Source organism: Pipistrellus kuhlii, unplaced genomic scaffold (assembly GCF_014108245.1).
Source record: "Pipistrellus kuhlii isolate mPipKuh1 unplaced genomic scaffold, mPipKuh1.p scaffold_m20_p_17, whole genome shotgun sequence".
Taxonomy (NCBI): domain Eukaryota; kingdom Metazoa; phylum Chordata; class Mammalia; order Chiroptera; family Vespertilionidae; genus Pipistrellus; species Pipistrellus kuhlii.
This window is the reverse complement of record NW_023425482.1, coordinates 355849-381461: the sequence shown is the minus strand read 5'-3', so window position 1 is coordinate 381461 and position 25613 is coordinate 355849. Positions and strand designations below refer to the sequence as shown.

General features: G+C 43.8%; 1 protein-coding gene and 1 pseudogene across 4 annotated transcripts in view; one reads left to right on the top strand and one right to left on the bottom strand.

Moving 5' to 3' along the window:
• Positions 1 to 4400, bottom strand: LOC118720847 (annotated as a pseudogene).
• Positions 4401 to 13724: 9324 nt separating this feature from the next.
• Positions 13725 to 25613, top strand: part of ZFP82 (ZFP82 zinc finger protein) — an 85460-nt gene continuing 73571 nt past the window's right edge. For 2 of the 4 annotated variants that reach the window (XM_036440754.2, XM_036440751.2), the window contains exon 1: positions 13725 to 13841. The gene's annotated coding sequence lies outside the window, so the exon portion shown is untranslated. The remainder of the gene's footprint in view (positions 13842 to 25613) is intronic. The other 2 variants (XM_045582481.1, XM_036440755.2) reach the window with 1 other exon arrangement.

Genomic DNA, 25613 nt, shown 5'->3' with positions numbered 1-25613 from the left:
TCAGAACTTGAGGCTGAAGCCAGGCCCTGCAGACAAAGCCCCCTGGTTTGTGGTGGTGAGGTAAAAACTGGTTTCCTTTTGGTCATCATCACTCAACTGACTGTAGCCCATGGAATCCATGGGCTGTGCTTGGCTTCACCTTTTGCTGCTTGTTCTTGGAGGGCCATATCTGGAATATTGTGGGGATCATGAAGGGTTCATAGGGAGGTGGATCTCCCAGGAATGCTGAGACTTGAAGGCGTCCTTTATGCCGATCCCTCATCCAGAGAAGTAGGTCAGAAATTTGTTTGGGAGGGTGAATTCCTGGTCTGACAATAGGATTCCAAAGTGCTTGTGTGGACTGTTGTAGGGGTACTCCATGAAGGTCATCATTGTAGAGAGGCCAGATTTTCTCACTGAGGGTCCCCTGGTCCTTAAACACTTTGTTGATCTGATCAACCTCTGATTCCCAGGGAACAGTGGCTTCTGAATTTGCAGCTCCCCAAAGATTCAGCCCATGTAGCACATGTCCACAACTATGGAGTACTCCTTGGCATCCAGAGCTGCTCCGAGGCATGGTACACACCACAGGGTCACACCAACCAAGTGTAAGCCTTCAGAAAGGTCTCTATTCCTGTGCCAGCCTGAAGTCTCCTGCCTTGAGGTTGCCACATGGCTCAGCAGCAGGATGGAGGTCTTGGCATTGGGTTGCAAGATCTGTTGTCATGAGGGTGCTTCTCATTGTGCAGCAGCTGGATCATCAGGGTCTTCACCTCCCCTGGCAGGAAAGGCTGCTTTATGGTTTCCATCAGGCTCTTGAGATTGTGCTCCTCATAGTTCACCACAATGTAAATATTCTCCATGTTGCTGCCCACGAAATCTCCCTGATGGTTACTGTGTGAGGTACTGCTCCTGGAGGATAATATTGATCTCCCTCAGCGATGTGATTGCAAAGCCCTCCTTCTCTTCCATTTTCAGGTGCTTCAGAGCCACAAACTCATCTGCTTTCATGTCATTTGCTTTGTACACCGCCCGTAACATGCCCTCCTTTTTGGGCACTGGAACTCCAGCTCTGACAGCGCTGCAGGGTGGGCAGAGTCTATTGAAGCTTGATGGACATGGTCAACAGGGCTGGTGAGGGGCACAAATTCTCCTTTGGTCAGGGTGCTGCTGAGAGGGTGCCCTTGCTTTCTTTTCCCTCCGCTTCTTCACTTACCCCAGAATTTCAGTCAAATCATGGCTCTGGACCAAGGAGGATGTGTGCTTTGTCTCTCGCTCATTTCTTCCTCACTCACTTTCTCAGCTGCCAGTCCCAAGGAGGCCTCCCAAGGAGTCACTGCAGATTCTTCCTCCTCTCCCACCTCTCTCCTCCTTCCTCCTCCTCCACCACTTCCTTTTCAGAATCTGACCCTGGATTCCATGAGGAGGGTCTCTCCTGAGCTGATTTTCCTCTTGCTGCTATCTTATAAAGTCAGATAGCATGTCTCTCCCATTTTCTCTTCTTTTATTGGTCTCTCTCTCTCTCTCTCTCTCTCTCTCTCTCTCTCTCTCTCTCTCTCTCTCTCTCTCTCTCTCTCTTGTGTGATCTGTTTATTGAGCTGCTTTATTATCTGGTTACCAAAAATCTAAATCTTTATTGTTCAGATTATTACAATTGTTCTTCTCCCCCCCCCCCCACATATCTCCCTTCCACCCAGTTCCCACCACAACCTCTGATCTTACCCGCCCCCCCAACTGTCCTCATCCACTCATCCATAGGTGTATGGTTTTTGTCCATTCTCTTCCTGCACCCCAACACCCCTTCCCCCTTGAGACTGTCACTTCACTCCATTTCTATGCCCCTGATTCTATTCTATTCACCAAATTATTCTGTTCATCAGATTTTTTATTCCCTTGATTTTTTGATTCACTTGTTGATAGATATGTATTTATTGTTCACAATTTTTATCTTTACTTTTTTCTTCTTCCTCCTCTTCTTAAAGAATACCCTTCAGCATTTCATATAATACTGGTTTGGTGGTGATGTACTCCTTTAGATTTTTCTTATCTGTTAAGTTCTTTATCTACCCTTCAATTCTGAATGATAGCTTTGCTGGGTAGAGTAATCTTGGTTGTAGGTTTTTGCTCTTCATCACTTTGAATATTTCTTGCCATTCTCTTCTGGCCTACATAGTTTCTGTTGAGAAATCAGCTGACAATCATATGGGTATTCCCTTGTAGGTAACTGTTTTTCTCTTGCTGCTTTTAATATTCTCTCTTTGTCTTTTGTTCTTGGCAGTTTATTATGATATGTCTTATGTGGTCCTCTTTGGATTCCTTTTGTTTGGGGTTCTGTGTGCTTCCTGGACTTGTAAGTCTATTTCTTTCACCAGGTGGGGGAAGTTTTCAGTCATTATTTTCTCAAAAAGGTTTTCAGTATCTTGCTCTCTCTCTTCTTCTGGCACCCCCATAATTCTGATGTTGATACACTTAAAGATGTCATATTTTTTATTCTTTTTGCTTTTTGCTTTTCTGGTTGAGTGTTATTTGCTTCCTTGTATTTCAAATCTTTGACTTGATTCTTGTAATCCTCTAGTCTGCTGTTGAAGCTCTGTAGATTATTTTTTACATCTGTCAGTGTATGCTTAATTACTAGTTGGTCCTTTTTCATATCTTTGAGGGTCTCACTAAATTTATCAGCCTTTTCTAGAAAATTCTTGAAAAACCTTATAACTGTGGTTTTGAACTCTATATCCACTTGTTTGCTTTCCTCCATTTATTTCATTTGTGACTTGTTTCTTTGTCTTTGCATTTTGACTGCTTCCCTGAGTTGATAAAGTGGCTTTGTGTGCTAAGTGTCCTATAGGACCAAGTGGCTCAGCCTCCCCAGTTACCTGAGGTTGACAGTCTTGGTGCATCCCTTTCTGGGCTATGTGCACAGCCTTGTTGTAGTTAAGCCTTGTTTGTTGTTGGTATCACTGGGAGGAATTGATCTCCAGGCTCTGAGGACCCACTGTGTCTACAATGGGAGAACTTCTGTGCTGATTACACCCTTATGAGATAAGACTTGCTTCAGTTTGGCTTTGGTGCTCACTGAGTCTTCCCCCTGAGTGTGTCCCTTATGGATCTGAGGAGTTGTAATCTGGATGGTTCTACTCAGACTACTGGGTACACTGGCTCTTGGATCTCCATGGAGGTGATAATTTAATCTCTGCCTGAGGCCACCCAGCAGGAGCTACAGAGATATCTGTAGATTCTTCTTTCTTTGGGTTTTGGAGGTGCTTAGATGAAGCCCAGCTGTGTAGCAATTCAAGCTGATGTGGGGCCCTGGGCCTTATTTTGGATGTTCTGGGTCTCACTGAGTCGGCTGCAGTTTGTTAGGTAAGGCTAGAATTCAAAGGATCAGGCCATTCATATGTAAAAGCCTTTGTGCTCAGCTTGGATGGGGCAGAGTCTCAGGGTGGAGCAAACAGCAATGGCTTTGTGGGGAAGGATCTCAGTGCAGAGCAGACAGCAATGGCTTCCCGTCAGCCCTGCACTAAGAGGCCCCTGGGTCTCAGTGTCCACTGCAAACATCTCTGAGAGAAAGCCATCCTCAAGTTTTGCCAACTACCAGACAGTCCAGTTTCTCCCCATATGAGTCTGGCTCCCCAGAGTCTCATCTGGAACTGGAATTCAGAGCATTTGGGAGCATTTGTCTCTCTGCTGATTGAGAAAGCCAGCTGAGTATTCAGTTGCCAGCCCTCTCCACACGTGCAGCTCCATATCTCTGCATTTCTACAACTCCTGTGAGTCTCAGTGTGCTTTTTTTCTTTCCTTCTAGTTGTAGAATTTCCACTCATCCAGACTTCCTATGGTTCTGGATGATGTCTGTTTTGTCTTTTAGTTGTAGTTTTGAAATTGTTGTGCGAGGTAGCAGTTCAGGTGTTTACCTATGCTGCCATCTTGGTTTCTCCTTGCTTTCTCACTATTTCAATTGCTTTATAACACTACTAGAGGCCTGGTGCATGAAATTTATGCATAGGGACATGGGTCCCCCTGCTCACCGTCTCCAATCCAGGGCCCCTTAGGAGATGTCCGACTGCCAGTTCAGGTCCGATCCCCAGGATGGAGCCTAACCCAGCAGTACAACATCCCTCTCACAATCTGGGACAACAGGCTCCTAACTGATCACCTGCCTGACTGCCTGATCACCCTAACTGCCCTCCTTCTGCCCTGGTCACCCATAATTACCACCCCCACCAGCCTGGTCACTGCTAACTGCCCCCACACCGGCATGGTTGCCCCTTACTTCCCCCTCTGCCAGCTTGGTCTCTACCAACTGATCCCCCCCCTCCCCCTTGCTGACCTGATTGCCCCACACAGCTGTCTGTTCAGTCATTTGGTCACCCTTCACTAATCCTCCTGCCAGCCTGGTCACCCCACACAGCCTTTTTGGTCATCTGTACGATTGTTTTGGTTGCGATGATTAATTTGACTTTTATATATATAGATATCATTGAGCCTCAATCTATGTTTTGGTTTGCAAACTGTCTTTTAGGTATGTACACAATAAACTTTTACTAGTTAATACCTCAGTAACTTCTGTTATTTTGAAAATTTGACACATGCCTACCCTGATATTAATCTTTTAAAAATTTCTCTTCTAATTTAAAAGGATTTATTTTAACTGACACCTTTGAGATATTTGTTCTCATTAATTTAAGTTTGTATGTTTATTAGCAATACATGTTTCCATTCATATCCTTTTAACATTGCTATGTTCAACTGCTTTGTATTTCTTTCTTTCATTGCATTAACTAATATATGAATACATTGTGTAAAGATTCAAATAAATATAGTTGTATTTCCAATAGTCTGTGAAGTAACTAAGAGAATGCCTTGACATGGCAGTCCTGAAGAACACTTCAGACTCAGAAGCCTACTCATGGCAGTAATAATGATGGAGAGTGTGACATTGTGATTTATAATAAAAACTAGAGGTCCGATGCATGAAATTAGTGCATGGTGCTCAGCCCTCACAGCCTCGGGTGGCTCTTGCAGCTCCAGCTTCATCCAGAAGGTTATTGGATGGTCATTCTGCTGTTTGGTCTAATTAGCATATTAACTCTTTATTATATAGCATTATATTTGGTCTTCCCTACTATTTCTGACATAGAGTTTTTAAAACACTTGGAATTTCCTATGATGAGAGTGATTATGGTTTCTCGTGCTGTCTTAATGAGATGATACTGGAACACTTAAGGATGGGGGATGGTTGCCAGGAAAATAAACTGTGGGATTAGAAGGTTGCCACTTTTAGTCCAACCTGACTGACCTTCAGAGAGGAGAGAAAAACAGGTTAGTTCAATAGCTAATGACCAATGATTTGGCCAATCATGCCTATGAAATGAAACCTTCATAAAAACCCAAAAGGACAAGGCTCCAAGAGCTTCTGGGTTGGTGAACATATGGAGTTTCAGAGAGAGTGGCATATTGGAGAGGGCATGGAGCTTTCCCCATGCCTTTCCCTATGCATCTCTTCCATGTGGCTCTTTCTAAGTTATATGCTATATAATAAAAGCCTAATATGCAAATTAGCCATAACTTCAACACACAAGATGGCTGTCCCCATGTGGACACAAGATGGCCTCCACAAGATGGCCAGCAGGGGAGGGCAGTTGTGGGTGATCAGGCCAGCAGGGGAGGGCAGTTGGGAGAGACCAGGCCTGCAAGGGAGTGCAGTTGGGCTGGCAGGGGAGCAATTAGGCATCAATAAGGCTGTCAGGGGAGTTATTAGGGGTGATCAGGCTGTCAGGCAGAAGCAGTTAGGGGCAATCAAGCAGGCAGGCAGGTGAGTGGGAGCCAGCAGTCCTGGATTGTGAGAGGGATGTCCGACTGCGGAATTGGGGAGTCAGACATCCCTCGAGAGGTCCCATATTGTAGAGGGTGCATTGTGGGCTGTGGGACACTGCCCCTCCGTGCACAAATTTCATGCATCAGGCCTCGAGTCCTTTTATAATAAACCAGTAATCCAGTAAGTAAAATGTGTTAAATGACAACAATTTGACTGAGTAAACTTGGAGATCTAATTGGCTTTATTTAATGATTCATAATTCAGGGAGCATCCAATCTAGCAAATTGAAGGGAGCGCTGAAGACTGTACAAAATGGAAGGTTTTTAAAGCAGGGTGGGGGGTGGAACAAGGAAGTAATAAATGAGAAAAAGAAATTATTTTAAGTAAGGTCACCTCCCTTTCAGGGACAAAAAGGGCTATTTAGGCAGAATAACTTACTGGTGCTGACCAGAAAATTCTAGATTTGACTGGTTAAGATTACATTCTTTGGGAAGATTGAAACTGCTATTATAATATCCTATTATAAAACTGATATTATACAAGTCAAATTTTAACTTCCAAAGCTGAAAGTCTTTTTAAAGGAAAGGTTTATTAGGCCACTTCTAGCAAATAAACAAATAAACAAACAAGCAACCAAACAAGTAAATAAATAAAGCTGGTTTAGGACATGGAGCATAAGCCATCAGCAGCATGGTTAAATAAAAAAGACAAATGTGTCCATTATCCCAGAGTTTTGCAAGTGGTTTTGTACATCATGTACAGGGGGGAAAGATGTAAGGTATTCTGAAAAATTTATGTTGGCTATAGACAAAGAGGATGGTAGAAGGTTAGGAAGGGCTTGTTCTAGGATATGCCCAACAGAGTCCACAAAACTCATCTAAGTAATAAAAGTATAATATGCTAATTAGACCATATGTCCTTCTGGATGTCCTTCCTTCCAAACAAAGTCGCAGTGGAGGGGTTTAGGCAGAAGTGGCATAGGCCCCCAGCTATGATGGGTGGGGGCCAGGGCCAAGGCCCTTGCATGAATTTCATGCACTGGGCCTCTAGTCTATAATAATAAAAGCATAATATGCAAATTGACTGAATGACCTAACAGCAGAACGACCCTCTGGATGACCTTCTGGATGACCACACTATGACACCCAAGGTGAGTGTGATGCAATTGGATGGGGGTCCAGCCATTTCCACATCAGCACCCTGCAGAGGGAGGTCCAGGCCACTGGCTGGTGGGGCAATCAATCAATTGGGGGGGGGGGCTCCTCGATTGCCCCAAAGAAGGAGGCCGAGGCCACTGACCAGTGGGCTATGGCAGGTCGGTGGGGCCTTCCTCTGCAGGAGTGTGATCAATCTCATGATCACCCTGCAGAGAGAGGCCCAGGTTACCTGGAGGCAGAGCTGTGGTGGGTGGGCAGACCTACCTTTTTGGGGCAATTGATCACATGGCTCTTGGACTGTGAGAAAGCACAGGCTGGGCTGAGGAATCCCCACATCCCAAGTGCATAAATTTCATGCACCAGGCCTCTAGTCCTAATATATAAAATCCTTGGGTTGTAATGACCAGTAATAACTGGAAGCTGATGAACTGGAAGTCAGTGCTAGCCCCAACCCCAAGCAAATGGTAAGGGGCAATCAGGTACGCAGGCAGAGTGGTTAGGGGCAATCAGGTAGGCAGACGGCCCCTTTCAGGGCTGGCCCCACCCCCAGAAAAGAAAGAGAGAGGCCCAGGCCAGCCCAGCCATTGTACCCCAGCCTGTCACCTACAGAGGAAGGCCACTGTTGGCAGGGGAGGGGAGGGGCAGCATTGCTCAGATGGCAAGCAGGGGCAGTGGCAGGGTGGGTCAGCTGCCTGCAGCCCAAGGAAGGAAAGCCCCAATAGACCCTGATCTCAGGCTAGGCCTAGGGTCCCTATCTGGGGGGTCCCGGATTGTGAGAGGGTGCAGGCTGGGCTGAGGGATCCCCTGAAGTACACGAATTTTCATGCACTGGGCCTCTATAATAATGAAAGTGTAATATGCAAATGGACCAAATGACTAAACAATAGAATGACCATCCAGACGACCTTCCAGGTGACCACATTATGACAACCACTGGCTCCAGGCCAGCCAAGGCAGGTGCAATGTGATGGATTGGGGGCCTGGCCATCACCCCATCATCATCCTGCAAAGGGAGGCCCAGGCCACCGGCCAGTGGGGCTATTGATCATTCGGGAGGCTCCATGATCGCCCTAAAGAGGGAAGCCCCAGCCACTGATGGGCGGGCTGCGGTGGGTGGGTAGGCAGGGCCTACCTCTGTTGGACGCAATTGATTATATGATTTCCCTGTAGAGGGAGGCCTAGACCACTGGCCAGTGGGGTGATCAATTGAGGGGACTCCACAATTGCCCCAAAGAGGGAGACCCAGGCTATCCCACAGTGGTGCTACGGTGGGTGGGCAGGACCTTTCCCTTTGGGGTGATTGATTGAAGGGCTCAGAGACTGTGAGAGGGCACAGGCTGGATGGGGGAACACCTCCCACTCTCAAAGTGGGCAAATAAAAAAGTCAGGGCTCTTAAGGTTCTGGGGTTCCATAGAACATGGCTAACTGTTCTCTCATTCGTCAACCACTGTAATTTTAATTTAGAACATGGAGCCTGCAATCCAGATATGCACCCTGACCAGGAATAAAAACCATAGACCTTTTTTTCTAGATCCTCACCAGAGGATATTTTTCCATTGATTTTTTTTTTAATAGAGAGAATGTAAGAGGGAGGAGGGAGGAAAGAGAGAGAGAGAGAGAGAGAGAGAGAGAGAGAGAGAGAGAGAGAGAGAGAGAGAGAGAGAGAGAAACATTGATGTTGCCTCCTGAACACACCCTGTCCCGGGCTGGGGATGAAGCCTGCAACCAAGGTACTTCTCTTTACCAGGAATGGTACAGGGACCCTTGGGTCCACAGGCTGATACTCTAACCACAGAGAAAATCGGTGAGGACCAAAACTGTCAACCTTTTGATGCATGAGATGAGGCTCAACCAACTAAGCCACATTAGTCAAGGTCCATTGTTTTTTTTTTGCTGTTGCTGTTAATTTTCATATGAGGATACTTTTTCCATTGGTTTTTAGAGAGAGTGGGAGGGAAGATGGGAGGAGGGGAGAGGGAGCAAAAGAGAGAGAAACATCAATTCATTGATTGTTTGCCTCCCATACACACCTCGACTGGACCAGAGATCAAATCTACAACCCAGGTACATGCCTTTGGCCAGGCATCAAACTGCTGACCCTCTGGTGCATGATCCAATGCTCTAATACTTTCTTTTCTTTTCTTTTCTTTTTCTCCAACCTCTCTTCCTCCATTCCTTTCTCTTTTTTCTTCTTTTTTTTCCTCCCTCCCTCCCTATCACCTTCCCTACCTCCCTTCTTCCCTTCCTCCTTCCCTCCCTTCCTTGCCAGGGCCAGCCTGACAGGTTAAACCTGGCTGAGGTATGGAGGTGGGAATTGAGAAAAGAAAGAAAGACAGGAAAGTGTAATCAGGAGGGTTTGGAGCCATTGACCAACTGCAGCAGCTTTATTAACTGTGTAATGCCTTTTATACACAAGCACCGATTAGGAGGTCTGTCAAGAGGAATGTATTCTTTGTTCCTCTTAATCTCTAAGGGGGAGACAAAGCAGAAGGACAAATTCTTAGTACAGCAAATCAGGCAGATTCTCAAGTAAATAGTTACAGAAAATCTCAGTAAATAGTTACAGACTTCTTGGTAAGCCATGAAAGGTTGCTCTCATTCTACTGATAACCACCATTCAAACAAGTCTGGGAAAACTGTGCAGGAAGCAGCCTATCAATGATTCTTTCTCATCATTGAGGTTTATATCTCTCCCTCTCCTTCCCTCTCTGAAATAGATAAAAATATTATTTTATTGATGTTAGAGGGAGAGAAAGGGAGAGGGATAGAGAAGAAGCATCAATTGGTTGCCTCCTGTACCTGCCCTGACCAGGAATCAAACCCACAACCTGCATATGTGCCCTGACCGGGAATTGAACTACAGCCCTTCAGTATGTGGGATGACGCTCCAATCAAAGGAGTCACACTGGCCAGGGGTGTTGTTTCTTTTTAACAAATGTTTCTGTGAATTGTGTGACCTGCTCCAGCAAATCAATCAAAACCAGAGAGGGATTTGTTGGAACCTCCAATCTACAGCTGGTTTGTCAAAAGCACGACAACTGGCATGTGAAGTGTGTGTGTTGGGTGGGGGCACACTTATAGGACTGATCCCTTGACCTGTGGAATTTGACACTATCTCCAGGTACAAGGTACAAGCTAGTGTCTGAGAATTGCTTGTTGTTGTGTAGAAACGCTGCTCCCCAAAGAATATGGAGATTGTGTGCAGAACCCTTTAATAAGTAAATATGGGGTTTACTTCAGGCAATCTATATTTAAGGAATAACCAATGCAGCAATACCCTCCATTCCTGAACAGGGAACCAGCAACCACATAGACTTAAGCCAGCACTCAACTAGTAATGCACTTGAGGATGCATACAAGCTACCAGCACTGTTTCCGTAATTATAATTCATTTGCCTAGCTATTTACCAGGTTTGTAAAAGTTATTTCCTAGGCACATTGTTTCCACCAATGAGAGTGGCACTATGAGTGTCAAGAATTTAGAAAGAAGCAGAAGAGCTGGTCATTAGCAGGCAAGTCAAACATGAGACACTGGAAGAAATTAGATGGAGACTGACTTGAAAGAAAACTCAGTATTGCCTTATAAATTGTGTTATTTTATTGCACCATGGCTAGCCTTCATGCCATAAAGATATAGCCATTCAAACAATGTCACTCTTAAAAAACTCCAGGTGATAGCTGGCATGAGAGGAGATGATAGAAATAATGTTGAACTTAAAGGAAAACAGCATACTGTACAAAATCTTCATCAGAACAAAATATAATACTAAGTGTATTTGAAGCAGAGTTCACAAAGCTGTGTAAAATCAAACTAAATAGCTGGCATTCCATAAAAAAAGAGCTTTCCTTTTTTATCCCCTTGTCTCTTATTTATGGATTTTTATTTATTTAATGGGTTATAATCAATTTCATAAATTATTGATGACAGAGGGAAAATAATTATTTCAAGTCATTTTTAAACACTCTGTATAATTAGAAGGGATCTACTCTAAAATAGGGACTGGCAAACTTTTTCTGTGAAGGACCAGATAATAAATATAGTCAAACCTCATAATTTGTGGATTTCCATATTTATATACTTACCCACTTGCTAACATTTATTTGTAATCTTAAAGTCAATACTCACAGCACTTTTGTGGTCATTCATGGAGTGATGAAAAATGAGTCCTCTGACCCACATTTCTCAGCTGAACTCAAACAAGCAACCCTCTGCCTTATTTAGGCTCTTATAGTATACTTATAGTATAAACGTGTCTTTTTTTCAGTGTATTTAGTACCTCATTTTCTCACTTCTGTGCCTTTTATTGGTGATTCTGCTATTTATTTTTTATTTTAAAATATATTCTATTGGTTTTTTACAGAGAGGAAGGGAGGGGGAGGGATAGAAAGTTAGAAACATTAATGAGAGAGAAACATCAATCAGCTGCCTCCTGCACACCCCCTACTGGGGATGTGCCTGCAACAAAGGTACATGCCCTTGACCGGAATCGAACCTGGGACCCTTCAGTCCACAGGCCGATGCTCTATCCACTGAGCCAAACTGTTTAGAGGTTAGGATGGTTCTGCTGTTTAAAATGCCCCAAGCATAGAGGTAAAGTGATGTCTAGTGCTCCTAAGCACAAGAAGGCTGTGTTGTGCCTTACAGGGAAAATATGTTAGGTAAGCTTTATTCAGGCATGAGTTATAGTGCTGTTGGTCATGAGTTCAATGTTAAAGAAATTAAAAAATCTATGAGAAGAGTGTGTAAAAGAAACACACAAAACAGGTTATGTATTGATTGATGAAAATCTTGTGACCAGATGCTTGCAGGAAACTAATTCTGTGTTTCCCTAAGAGCAATGGCTCACTACTTCAGTGTTTATAAAAACTTTATAAAATACTAGAGGCCTAGTGCACGGATTCATGAACTGGTGGGGTCCCTTGGCCGGGCCTATGGGGATTGGGCCGAAACTGGCTCTCCAACATTCCCTGAGGGTCCCGGATTGGGAGAGGACACAGGCCAGGACAAGGGACCCCACTGGGGCTTAGGGAGTGTGAGAATGAACCAGCAATCTTTCCTGTCAAAGAAAGGAATTCACTGCCATCTTAGGTCCCACCATTTTGATATGACCTTCAGGCTCTCTTGGGGATTGCCATCTTAGGCTTTGCCTTATCTTCCCATTCCTCTGAATTAGCCAATCGCACAATAATGGGAATCCGAGCTCTGAACCCTGACCAATCAGGTGAGAGTTCAGAGTGAGGGGCAGGGCAGACCCCACATCAGGAAATAAAACCCAAATGGACTTTCCATCAGTATACTTTTGCCCATGATTTGCAGCTGGCAGGAGCACCCTTATGTGCAGAAGTAAATTTGCCTTGATGATCCAGTTTCGAGTGTTTGTCTCATTCCTGCGACATCATTGAAAGCATTTCTAACAGGAGGAACCTGGGGAGGGTTCCAGGGCATGTCTGGCCATCCTCACCCAGTCCTGATCTGCCTGACCCTTCCCGTTGGAGCATCTGCCTATAGTGGTCAGCACATGTCATAGCAACTGGTCTAAGGGTAGAACGGTGGGAGGGATAATTACCATATTAGGCATATAATAGAGTCCAGATTATTATGATTTCTGAATATATAATAATCTGGCTACTCAGTGTGTGTGTGTGTATACACTTGAGGCCCGGTGCATGAATTCATGCATGGGTAGGGTTCGGCCAGCCTGGCCAGGGGAGGGGAGGGGACATAGGTGGTTGGCTGGCCTGCCTGCTGGTCGAACTACTGGTTGAGGGGGCAATTTGCATATTCGCCTCTTCTTATATAGGATATACACTCAGTGGCCAGATTATTATGTGTTCAGAGATCATGATAATCTGGCCACTTAGTGTGTGTGTGTGTGTTGTGTGTGTGTGTGTATTAAAAAACAACAACAACTTAGTTTAGGGCTTCCTAAATCTTCCCAACAAAATCCCCTTAATACTAAGAAAGAGGGAACACCCATTCAAGGGGATCTGGGGCAGAAGAAAATGAACTATTGCATAGCAGGAATTCCCTTTGAAAACTTATTTTTAAAGTTATGCTTATTCACATTCTTCCCCATGATGAACCTATAATTAAATGTAAAACAAATACATAATTATCCAGAAATATCAGGGTCTTCTCCTCTTCACCCCCCCGCCCCCCACACACTAAACCCATCAGTGAAATTTATGCTTCTACAATAGATGCAACATTCTTTTCTCTATTTGTGGAGAGTGAGGCTCTGGGTCACATCCACTATCCAGATAGCCATCCTTCCACAATCCTGTAAGATTACGTCAGAAACGCACTTTCTCGCCACACAGATGGGCTGTGTCTCTAACACACACCTTGGTCTGCAGAGGAAAACAAATCTATCAATACGGCGCCACAAAAATGTTCAGTCAATTACATGTTCACCAAAACAGATTTTCCTGTACTCAATCCCACTATCTCAGAGGCCCTCCTGCCCCCACCCCAGCATTTGGTTCTACACCGCCCCCCACACACTTTCAGTCATAAGATCTTCACAAACCACATTCCGATTCCGCTATCGCAACTTCTCAAACACACACCAGCTACACCTGTGAAAAAAAATCGCACCCAGACCACCGCAAAGACACATACAGCGCCTGATCACTCATATAACTCCTCCGCTGGCCCCACTACGAGCTATCGCCCCCTTGAAGGAGCCTGCGGCAACTTAGGAAAGAGCCAGGACCCCCGCCCTCGCAGGGTCTCCGCTCACTTAACCACCCCCTGGGGTTGGTCACGCCTGCGCATTTAGTGCTGAGCAGAAGTTCCCAGCAACCCCTGCGTGCGGCCTCTTACGCCTTGGGGTTGTCCCGCCCTCGCATCTAGAGGGCATCACAGTGAAAACGGTTCGGAGCCCAGGTGAGCAGTCCCAGCGGGAGCGTTAGCTCTGGCCCTTCGTAGGGAAGGCGCTGCAGCCCGCGGAGGAGGATTGGAAAGACGGGACCTCACCGCAGAGCTTTGCGCTCGGCGGAGTGTGCGTGAGAACCGCGGAGTAGTAATTGTGTGGGTGGGTGGCGGCGCGGGGCCAGGTGTGGCAACAGGACGATGTGCAATAGTGAGTCCGCAAATAGTGGGCGATGGTGTTTGTGTGACTGAATTGGGTGAAGTTTCTTGTGTGACGGAGATGACCATGGACTGTGTGACTACGATCCTTAACGTCAAATCTGAATCTCTGCCCCCTAGCTGCACAAGACCAGGTGCAGAGAAATTGCCCCAGTCAGATACCTGAGCGCCTTGGAAAGATTTCCAGCAAAAAGACCCGATCTTGGGATCGGAATGTTGGAAGTGAATTTGTCACTGAGGCTGACCCTCAGTGTAATCCCACTGCACTTCATCCTCAGGAGCGCGAGTGCGTGTGGACACACTCACACACTTACAGTTCTGAGGATCCACCTGCAGGTTTGAGAACCGCGGAGTTCCCTCCAGGAAACTGCTGTGAAGTTTCCATCCCTGGCCTAGCCTTTCTCTTAAATGTCAACAGTACTCGCCCGCTTACTTCACTCTGAATTTGTGCGGATGGTGGGGACCGGTGTAGTTGTGATCTGCCCTGATTTAGCCAGCCTGGATTGGTATCCAAGAAAAGCCTGTTTTAAGATTACCTACTTCCCCAGTCCTATCTATTCTAAGAAAAGGGCTCTGTGGAGAAAGAGGAGGAATGAATCTTTTGCCCATTTAAAATTCAAGGTCAGGTTATTGGGTATTTCCTCTAGTTTTGTAAAATGTATTTTTGTGAGGACATGGGAATATTTACTTCCTTCTTAAATGTCCATTGAATTGATACCTATGCTCCCTCCCTAGTGCCTATAATATGCACATAATTGCCATTAATTTTCTTTTTATAATTCTTTGTAAAACTCTTAGAACAGTGCCTGATATTCCGTAAGTACATAAGAAACATTTGCTGTTTGTTGTTATGTGATAATTTGGGGCAATTCCCTATCCACTCCACTGGATCAGGAAAAAATGAAAATATCAAGCTAATTTTGTTGGACATTTTCTAGTTTTTAAAAATGATATGTTCAAATGGTTTAGAACAGGAATTTTTAACCAGAGATAATTTGATCCATTTGGGGCTTTCAGGGAACCAGAAACCCCTTGAAATTGTATGTAAAAAATTGTTAATGTGCAATTTTTCTGGGAGAAAGTTTATAATTTAATGAGATCGTAAAAAATGATCCAGAAAGCCTTAACTCATTTGGCTCAGTGGATAGAGAGTCGGCCTGAGGATTGAAGTGTTCCAGGTTTGATTGCAATCAAGAACATGTAGCCTGGTTGTGGGCACATCCCCAGTAGGGGTATAAACAGGCAGCTGATTGATGTTTCTCTCGAATCAATGTTTCTAACTCTCTATCCCTCTCTCTTCCTCTCTGTAAAAAATCAATAAAATATATTTTTAAAATGACCTAGAAAGATTCAGATCCACTGGTCTAGAATCAGAGAGTAATGATATATGAGAATGTTCTTTGAGATACTCTTATATAAATTAATGACTAACACTTGAAAATTATTAAATAAATCACACTCCATTCATTACACAGGCCTATAGACTCACATTTCTCCCCAACTCTGTTTGTTTTATTTTATTTTATTTTATTTTATTTTATTTTATTTTATTTTATTTTATGGAAATAGTTTAATTTTTGTTTCTGATGATAAAATTAATGCAGGTTTAGTGTAGAAAGGAAAAAATATAGAGACCTAAGAACTTTTTAAAAAATATATATTTTTATTGATTTTAGAGAGGAAGGGAGAGGGAAAAAGGAGCATTAATAATAAGAGAAAATCATTGATTAGCTGCCTCCTTCACGCCCCCTACTGGAGATTGAGCCCACAACCCAAGCATGTGCCCTTGACCAGAACTGACTCTGGGACCCTTCTGTCTGCAGGCCAATGCCCTGTCCACCAAGCCAAACCAGTCAAGGCAATACCTAAGAACGTTTAAAAAACATTTAAATTGTCCATAGTCCCACCATCCAGAATTAATGAATATTACTATTTTGATGTTTGTTTTTCCAAATATTTTTCTGTGCACCTGTGTACCTGTTGACTTTGCAAAATAGAATCACAAAAATTGATTATTTAAGGAGATAAAGACTCTCCAACACTTTGAAAAAAGAACCCAGTGCAGCCATAAAATTTATTACATTTCTATGCTTGTATAGAGTAAAAGGAAGTGCAATGGTTCCCCTCTAATATGACAAGTCTTTCAAGAATTTACACCTATGACAACAAATTATCAAGTAAGTTATCCTTTTAGAAATAGAAATTTTTTTATTGGTTCAAGGTTTATGTCTAAGTACAAATTTACAATAATGGGAGAAAAAGTGATAATAGTGATAAATATTCAGACATTATACAGAAGAACTTGGTCAAATATTTCTATTGATATGTTCAATATGATGTCTTATCAAATAAAATTTCTTGAGTTATATAATGCTAAATGCTATCTCTTGGAGATGCTAGGGATGGAGAGCAAGAGGAACTTTGATCTGTTTCTTGATTTTTGTGCATTTTTTTGGCTAATATTATTAATTAAGAAAAATTATATTCTCAAGCCTAGTTTTAAAATTTGTTGTAAAAAAGAGCAATCTTGGAAAATCTCAGAAAGTTTACTATAGGACAAAAATAGATGGGTATCCTAGTATTAAAATTACTATAGAAAATTATTACATATAACAAAAAATTTTAAATATTATTTAAGATATTTTCTTTAATAGAATAAGGAGCATGTAATGTTTTTTATTTTATTAAGTGCTTATAATCTATTATATGTATTTTATTTTTACTTTGAAAGACTTTTATTAGAGTTTAGAGAGAGAACAAGAGAGATTGATTTGTTTTTCACTTATGTATGCATTCATTTGATTAATTCTTATATGTACCCTGACAGGGATCAAACTCACAAGCTTGGCATATCAGGACAATACTCTAACCAATTGAGCTACCTGGCCTGGGCTATATGTATTTTATATGTATTACAGGAGGCCTGGTGCACAAAATTTGTGCACTGCTGGAGGTTGCGGGGGGAGATATGCCTCAGCTCAGCCCAGCCTGCACCCTCTCCAATCTGGGACCCCTTAGGGGATGTCCGACTGCGGTGTAGGCCTGATACTGTGGGGGCAGTCACACGTTCCTCTCACAATTCAGGACTGATGGCTCCTAACCGCTCACCTGCCTGCCTGCCTGATAGCCCCTAACTGCTTTTGCCTGACAGCCTGATCCATGACTAACTGCTCTTCTGCTGGCCCAATTGCCCCCAACTGCCTTCCCCTGCAGTCCTGGTCACCCCTAACCTCCCTCCCCTGCAGGCCTGGTCACACCTAACTGCCCTCCCCTGCTGGCCTGATCGCCTACAACTTCCCTCCCCTGCTGACCATCTTGTGGCAGCCATCCTGTGACCACATGAGAGTGACCATCTTTGTGAAGGCATGATGGTCAATTTGCATTTTACTTATTTATTATATAGGGTATTAGCATTAACAACATCCCTGAAAGATAGATACTGTTATTTTTCTCCCTATAGTTTAGATTAGGGGTGTCGAACTCAATCAGAGAAGGGGCCAAAATCTAAAATCCAGCCTAAATCGCGGGCCGAATGGTTTACTGAACAGTCATAAACTGTCATTGTGATGGAAACGCAGTGGAGTGCAGTGATGACAGCGCGGTGCGGGCCACATTGCAAGGCCTGGCGGGACGGATTTGTGTTTGACACATGTGGTTTAGATAGAAACAGGCATTGAAAATTAAATAACATGTCCAAAGTGAGACAGGCCAGTAAGCCAGGACAAGTGGAATAGGGAAACTGGGACATATAGTTAAACAACAGTTTACAGCTATCTAAAATATCTAGATGCTAAGCATTTGTGGCCCTCTAGTAAGTTCTATCTTCTGTAAGCCAGGGACACTTGAGAGTAAATGGTTTGTACTTCTCCACAATCAGAGGGAGGGTAAATAGCTTAAATCACCCTCCTTGAGACAGACAGCAGAAATCCGATTAGTGCCATTTGCCAAGTATAGCCAAGAACAAATGAAGTTAGGAAAATAAACTCATTTTGGTATATCAGCATAAAATTGATGAATAGTCTATTGAGATCCTCCTGATACACTGAGCCCTCAAAACCAAAATCCCAACATGTGCTCTCCCTCCCAGGAGCACACCCCTTACTTCCTTCACCTTTCCCCCATAGCCATGCATTTCCTACACTCTAAGGAACTCCAGAAGCCTTGCAACCAGGACAGCAATGGGCAGCAGCAGTTCATCCTGGGTAACCCCCCTGAACCTGTCCCCAAGGTCCCCTTTTCTATGACTTTTTGTTTTATGAATCCTCACTTGAGGACACTTTCCCATTGATTGTTAGAGAGAGTAGAAGGAAAAGAGGGAGACACACACAGAGAGAAATATCCATGCAAAAGAGAAACATCCATTGGTTACTTCCCACATGTACCCTGACCAGGGCTGAGGATCCAGTCTGCAATCCAGGTACATGCCTTTTACTAGAACCAAACCTGGGACTCTTCAGCCCATGGTTCAATGCTCTACCTACTGAGCCAAAGCAAGGGCTTCTCTAACTTCTTAGTGAGTCAAAGCTGCCCAGCCTGGCTCATTGATTCAGCCCTTCCTTGTTTCACTGTCCCCAGCTTTAATATACATCCTCTAAAATTCTCCTGGACTTATGTTGTGGAAATTTTCCTGCACGGAGTCAAGAACCCACAAACTCCTGGCTGGCCATAGGCAAACCCATTCAGGGCCAAGTCCCCTTTCCAGTAACAAACATTTCCAAGTTGATAATTGCCAGACCTTAGATTCATGTCCTGGATCCTGATAACAAAGCCTGTGTTTTTCATATATGAGAGTCAGCCACCTCCCAACATTGTGTATACTTTTAGTCTGCCTGTCATACTTAGAAATTTATTGTGGATATTTTCCTTCATTAATTAATATGAACCAGTATCATCATCATTAATATTTCACAATATGCCATTATATAGAGGAACATTATTTAGGTTGTTGCCTATATTAGGTATTTTGACTTTTGGTTATAAATTGTTCTTTGATAAACTTCCTTACATATATCGCTTTGTATACTTTTACAAATATTTCCTAAGAATAAATTCCTAGAAATGGAATCTCTAGGTTGAGAATCTCTAGGTTGTATGTATAACATACAATATGCCAGATCTTGTGCTAGTACTTGGGGGAAATACAGTGACTTAAGTGACATGGTTGCTATCCTTAAGTTGCTTACTATTTATGAAGGTGGATAAACCTCAATAGGAATAAGACTAAGATAAGTGTGAGAAAGGTCATTGAAGAAGTCAGGGGAAAAGTGAGTTGACTCTAGCTGAAGCCCCTCCCCTGCAGGTTTCCAGCTGCTGGGACCCTTCAGCCCTTCAGCTCAACTGCCTGGAACTACTTGAGGAACTCAGTGGCTCAGAAACAAACTCTTCCAGGTAGATAATGACCTCTCGGTACACTTGAAGGGCAAAGGAACCAACAACATCCTATATTGACTGACCATAGCATTTGTCTTAGGGGAACTGTCTATAGCCTGTTTTGCTTTGGGTGGGATTTCTTTCCCTAAAAAAAAGTGAGAAGTGAGACTATGAAAACTGTAGGACCTGAGGGACTTGAACAAGCATCAGTGAATGTGCTGAGTTCTTGGGGGGGAAAAAAAAAAAAGAAGAAGACAAAAGTCAAATGGCATGGCTTGGAAGATCCTGAGAAGGAGATATCGGATTTTAGCATGCACTGCACATTGTGATAAAATAATATCAAAACCTTGTGAGGCTGAAACCGGTTTGGCTCAGTAGATAGAGTGTTGGCCTGCGGACTGAAGGGTCCTGGGTTCGATTCTGGTCAAGGGCATGTACATTGGCTGTGGGCACATCCCCAATGGGGAGTGTGCAGGAGGCAGCTGATCAGTGTTTCTCTCTCATTGACGTTTCTGACTCTCTATCCCTCTCTCTTCCTCTCTGTAAAAAAATCAATAAAATATATTTAAAACAAAAACAAAAAACAAACAAACAAACAAAAACAACAAAAAACCTTGTGAGGCTGGGTGAAAATTTGAAGAGATTAAGAAGTATAAATTAAAAAGGAAAAAGAAGTATAAATTACTACAGTATAGGGAATCTCTCTATATATAAAGAACCAGGGTTTTAATATCCAAAACAACTGAAGGCTTGACTGAATACTAGGCTGAGTGTGCAGCAGGTGAGTGGACTGAGCTGCTGATTTCTTGGAGAGAGAGGTAGGGCTGATCAGCAGCCAAGCCTCTCTCTCTCTCTCCCAGAGGCCAGCAGTTAAGCCCACTTTCCAGTAGCCTGGAACGCAGCTGATCAGCCCTGCATCTATGATCAGGCCAAGAGATGTTGACTGGCATAGAAACCAACTAATCAGAACCAAAATCTGGGTAAATTGCAAGGAGCCAATGACTGCCTAAGAGGTGGAGCTTTTGATACCGACTGGCATAAAAACAGACCAATCAGAACCAAATCTGGGTGAATTACGAGGAGCCAATGGCTGCCTAGGAGGCGGGGCTTTTGATGCTGACTGGCATAGAAACTGACCAATCAACTAAATCTGGATAAAGTGCAAGGAGCCAATGGCTGCCTAGGAGGTGGAGCTTTTGACGCTGACTAGCATAGAAACTGACCAATCAGAACCTACTTTGGGTAAACTGTGAAGGCAGAACCTAAAGTAAAGGCTGAGGAGGGGTTTTAAGGGCAAAAGTTGTTTGATGTATGGTGTAAGAAATTGATTCAATTTTTTGAAAAATATATATATTTTATTGATTTTTTATAGAGAGGAAGAGAGAGGGATAGAGAGCTAGAAACATTGATGAGAGAGAAACATCGACCAGCTGCCTCCTGCACACCCCCTCCTGGGGATGTGCCCGCAACCAATGTACATGTCCCTGACCGGAATCGAACCTGGGACCTTTCAGTCTGCAGACCAATGCTTAATCCACTGAGCCAAACCGGTTTCGGCTGATTCAATTTTTTAATGACCAGTTTGGCAGTATAGTGCATATGGCTGGCTATCAGTCCAGATATAGGGATTATGTCTGCCAAGAGCATTTCTTCCTGCTGAAAAAGGCTTCCCGCCCCCCCCAATTTAAGCAATCCTATCCTATATAATCTATCTATACTAATAAGAGGGTAATATGCTAATTAGACTGGGTTGACCAGCTATCTTCCAGATGTCCAACTTTCTTCTGGACAAAGCCATAGTGGTGAGGGCTAAGGCAGAGGAAGTTAGAGGTGATCAGGCAGAGAAGTTAAGGGTGTTTAGGCTGGCAAGGGGGCAAGGTGGGGCAATCAGGCCAACAGGGGAGCAATGTAGGGGTGATCAGGTTGGCAGGGGGACAAGGTGGGAGTGATCAGATGGGCAAGGTAGGGGTGATCAGGCCGGCAGGCAGAGGAGTTAGGGGCGATCAGCAGGCAAGTGGTTAGGAGTCAGTTGTCATGGTTTGAGAGAGGGATATTCTACTGCCAGATGTCAGACATCACCCGAGGGGTCTTAGATTGGAGAAGTGCAGGCCAGGCTGAGGAACGCTCCTCGCCCTCCCGTCCCCCTTCCCCATCCCATGCACAAATTTCTTGCACTGGGCCTCTAGTATAATTAATAATGCTATCTAATCAAAGAGTAATATGCAAATTGACCATCACTCTAGCACACAAGATGGCTGCCCCCATGTGGTCAAAGTTGGCTGCCCCCATATGGACACAAGATGGCCACCACAATATGGCCACCAGGGGAGGGCTTTGGGGGTGACCAGGCCTGCAGAGGAGGGCAGTTGGGGGTGACCAGGCTGGCAGGGGAGGGCAGTGGGGGGGATCAGTCCTGCAGGGGAGAGCAGTTGAGGGTGACCAGCAGAGAAGGGCAGTTAGGGGTGACCAGGCTGGTAGAGGAGGAAAGTTGGCGTGACCCGGCCTGAAGGTAAGGGCAGTTGTGGGGGACCTAGGCCTGCAGGGGAGAGCAGTTGGGAACAAACAGTCTGGCAGGGGAGTAGTTAGGCATCAATAAGGCTGACAGGGGAGTGGTTAGGGGGTGATCATGAAGGCAGGCAAGGGAGCACTTGGGAGCCAGCAGTCCTGGATTGTGAGAAGGCAGGCAAGGGAGCACTTGGGAGCCAGAAGTCCTGGATTAGGCCTACTGGGATCAGGCCTAATTGGGTCATCAGATATCCCTTGAGGGGCCCCATATTGGAGAGGGTACAGGCTGGGCTGAGAGACACCCGCCCCCATGCACAAATTTTGTGCACTGAGTCTTTAGTATATATATAAAAGCTTAAGTGACCAAACGACTGGTTGACTGGTCACTGTTATGTGCACTGACCACCAGGGGACAGACACTCAACACAGGAGCTGCCCCCTGGAGGTTAGTGCGCTACCACAGCAGGATCATGCTCAGCTGACCAATGGGTGCTAGATGCAGGCAGCACAAGCCTCCCCCTGACAGGACTGACTGGGTCAAGCTGTGGCAAATGCAGCAGGTCTGGGATAAATGGGAAAGGCAGGCAGGAGCAGCAATTTCACATTCCCCAAGGGGTCCCGGATTGTGAGAGGGCAAAGGCTAGGCTGAGGGATCACACCAGTGCACAAATCAGTACACCGGCCCTCTTGTATAAAATAATGTTGAATGTCAATTGTAATTAAAAATAAAAAGTTATAATCATTTTTCTACCAAACTCCACCCCACACATAAAAACCAAACCCATGGGGTTTCTGTGGAAGTAAATGGATTTATACAATAAGTTTTATATATTCACAGTTTTTCTTATAACTTTGATGCAAAGTGAGATCAATAGAACAGGAAGATTCATTTATTCTTTGGAAGGCATCATGGCTAAAATTAAAAGTTCAGAAGCAAGATCAAGAAGTTATGAGAGGTGCCCCAGATGGAGTGCTCAATGGTTGGAGCATCATCCTGTACACAAAGGTTGCAGGTTCAATCCCTGATCAAGGTGCGAATGGGAGGCAACTGATTGTTGTTTCTCACATAGATGTTTCTCTCCCTCTCTCTCTCTCTCTCTCAAATAAATAAACAGCCCAGCTGATGCTGCTCAGTGATTGAGTTTCGACCTGTGAACCAGGAGGTCATGGTTTGATTTTGGGTCAAGGCACATACCCAAGTTGTGTCCTCGATCCCCAGTGTGGGCATACAGAAGGTAGCCAATTGATGATTCTCTCTCATCATTGTTATCTCTATCTTTCTGTCTCTAAAATAAATTTTAAAATATATTAAAAAATAGAGGCCCAGTGCACAGAATTCATGCATGGGGGGTATGGTCCTTCAGCCAAGACTGTACCCTTTTCAATCCAGGACATCCCTCTCACAATCTGGCACAGCTGGCTCCTAATCACTTGCCTGCCTGCCTGCCTGCCTGCCTGATCACCCCTAATTGCCATCCTGCCAGCCTGGTCACCCCCTAACTGCCCCCTGCAGGCCTGGTTGCCCTGTAACTGCTCCCCTGTTAGCCTGGTCTCCCCTAACCAACTCTGGTTAGCCCCCACCACTGTAGCTTTGTCTGGAAGGACGTCTGGAAGGATGTCTGGTCTAATTAGCATACTACCCTTTTATTAGTATAAATAATAAAAAATAAAATCAATAAACAAATCCTCAGGTGATGATTTAAAAAATATATATATTTTATTGATTTTATACAGAGAGGAAGGGAGAGAGATAGTTAGAAGCATCGATGAGAGTCATTGATCAGCTGTCTCTTGCATGCCTCCTACTGGGGATGTGCCTGCAATCAATGCACATGCCCTTGACCGGAATCGAACCTGGGACCTTTCAGTCTGCAGACTGACACTCTACCACTGAGCCAAACAGGCTTTGGCAAGTTCAAGGTATTTTAATAAAGTAAGTCTACCTGTTTGAAGAAAAGCTTCCTATTTGTAAAATTTAAAAAATATGTTTCAGGGGTATATATGATCATATAAAATGAAGCAATGAAAGCAAAAAGAAAATTAAGATTACAATATGGAGGCCCTGGCTGAGTAGCTCAGTTGGTTAGAGTGTTGTCCTGAAGTACCAAGGTGGTGGGTTTGATTTCTGTTTAGGGCACATACATACTTACAAGAGTCAACCAATTAATGCGTAAATAGATGGAGCAAAAAATTAATCTCTCTCTCTCTCTCTCTCTCTCTCTCTCTCTCAAGTCAATAAATAAAGAAAAGTATTCTAATGTTGAAATAACATTTTTTGCATATTTTTATTTATTTATTTTTAATAAATCTTTATTGTTCAGATTATTACAATTTTCCTCTTTTTTTCTCTCCATTGCTTCCCTCCACCAGGTTCCTACCCCACCCTCTGCCCTTTCCCCACCCCCCACTGTCGTCATCCATAGGTGTACAATTTTTGTTCAGTCTCTTCCCACATCCCCCTCCCCTTTTACCTGAGAATCATCAGTCCACTCCCTTTCTATACCTCTGATTCTATTATATTCACCAGTTAATACTGTTCATCAGATTTTTAAATTTCCTTGTTTTTTAGATTCACTTGTTGATAGTTACGTATTTGTTGTTCATAATTTTTATCTTTATCTTCTTCCTCTTCTTAAAGGATACTTTTCAGAATTCCATATAATTCTGGTTTGGTGGTGATGAACTTCTTTAGCTATTTTTTTTTTTTGTGTGTGTGTGTGTGTGTGTGTGTGTGTGTGTGAAGTTCTTTATCTGGCCTTCAATTCTGAGTGATAGCTTTGCTGGGTAGAGTAATCTTGATTGTAGAGTAATCTTCACCACTTTGAATGTTTCTTGTCATTCCCATCTGGCTTGCATAGTTTCTATTGAGAAATCAGCTGATAATCGTATGGGTGCTCCCTTATAGGTAACTAACTGCTTTTCTCTTGCTGCTTTTAATATTCTCTCTTTGTCTTTTGCTCTTGGAATTTTAACTAATGTGTCTTGGTGTTGTCCTCTTTGGATTCCTTTTGTTTGGGGTTCTGTGTGCTTCCTGGACTTGTAAGTCTATTTCTTTCACCAGATGGGGGAAGTTTTCTGTCACATTCTTCCAATAGGTTTTCAGTATCTTGCTCTCTCTCTTCTTCTGGGACCCCCATAATTCTGATGTTGGTTTGCTTAAAGTTGTCCCAGAGGCTTCTTATACTATCTTCAACTTTCTGTATTCTCTACTCTTCTTGCTTCTGCAGAGAAGTGTCCTCTAGCTTTTTGTGTTCCAAACCTTTGACTTGATTCTTGTGATCTTCCAGTCTGTTTTTAGGACTCTGTATAATATTTTTTTATTTCAGTCAGTGTATGCTTTATTTCTAGTTGATCCCTCTTCATATCCTCAAAGGTCTCATTTAGTTTATCGGCCTTTTCTAGGAAATTCTTGAAAAACCTTATAACTGTGATTTTGAACTCTATGTCTATTCTTTTGCTTTCCTCCATTTCCTTCCTTTGTGGCCTGCCTCTTCTCTGCCTTTTCGCTGCTTCCTTGAGTTGGTAGGGTAGCTTTGTGTGTTAGGTGTCTTAGCAGGGCCCAGTAGCTCAGCCTTCCCAGTTACCTTTTTGGGCTGTGTGTGCAGTTTTGTTGTTAAGCCTTTCTTGTTGTTGGTATCACTGGGGGGAGTTGATCTCCAAGCCAGTTGGCTATGAGGATCAGCAGTATCTCAT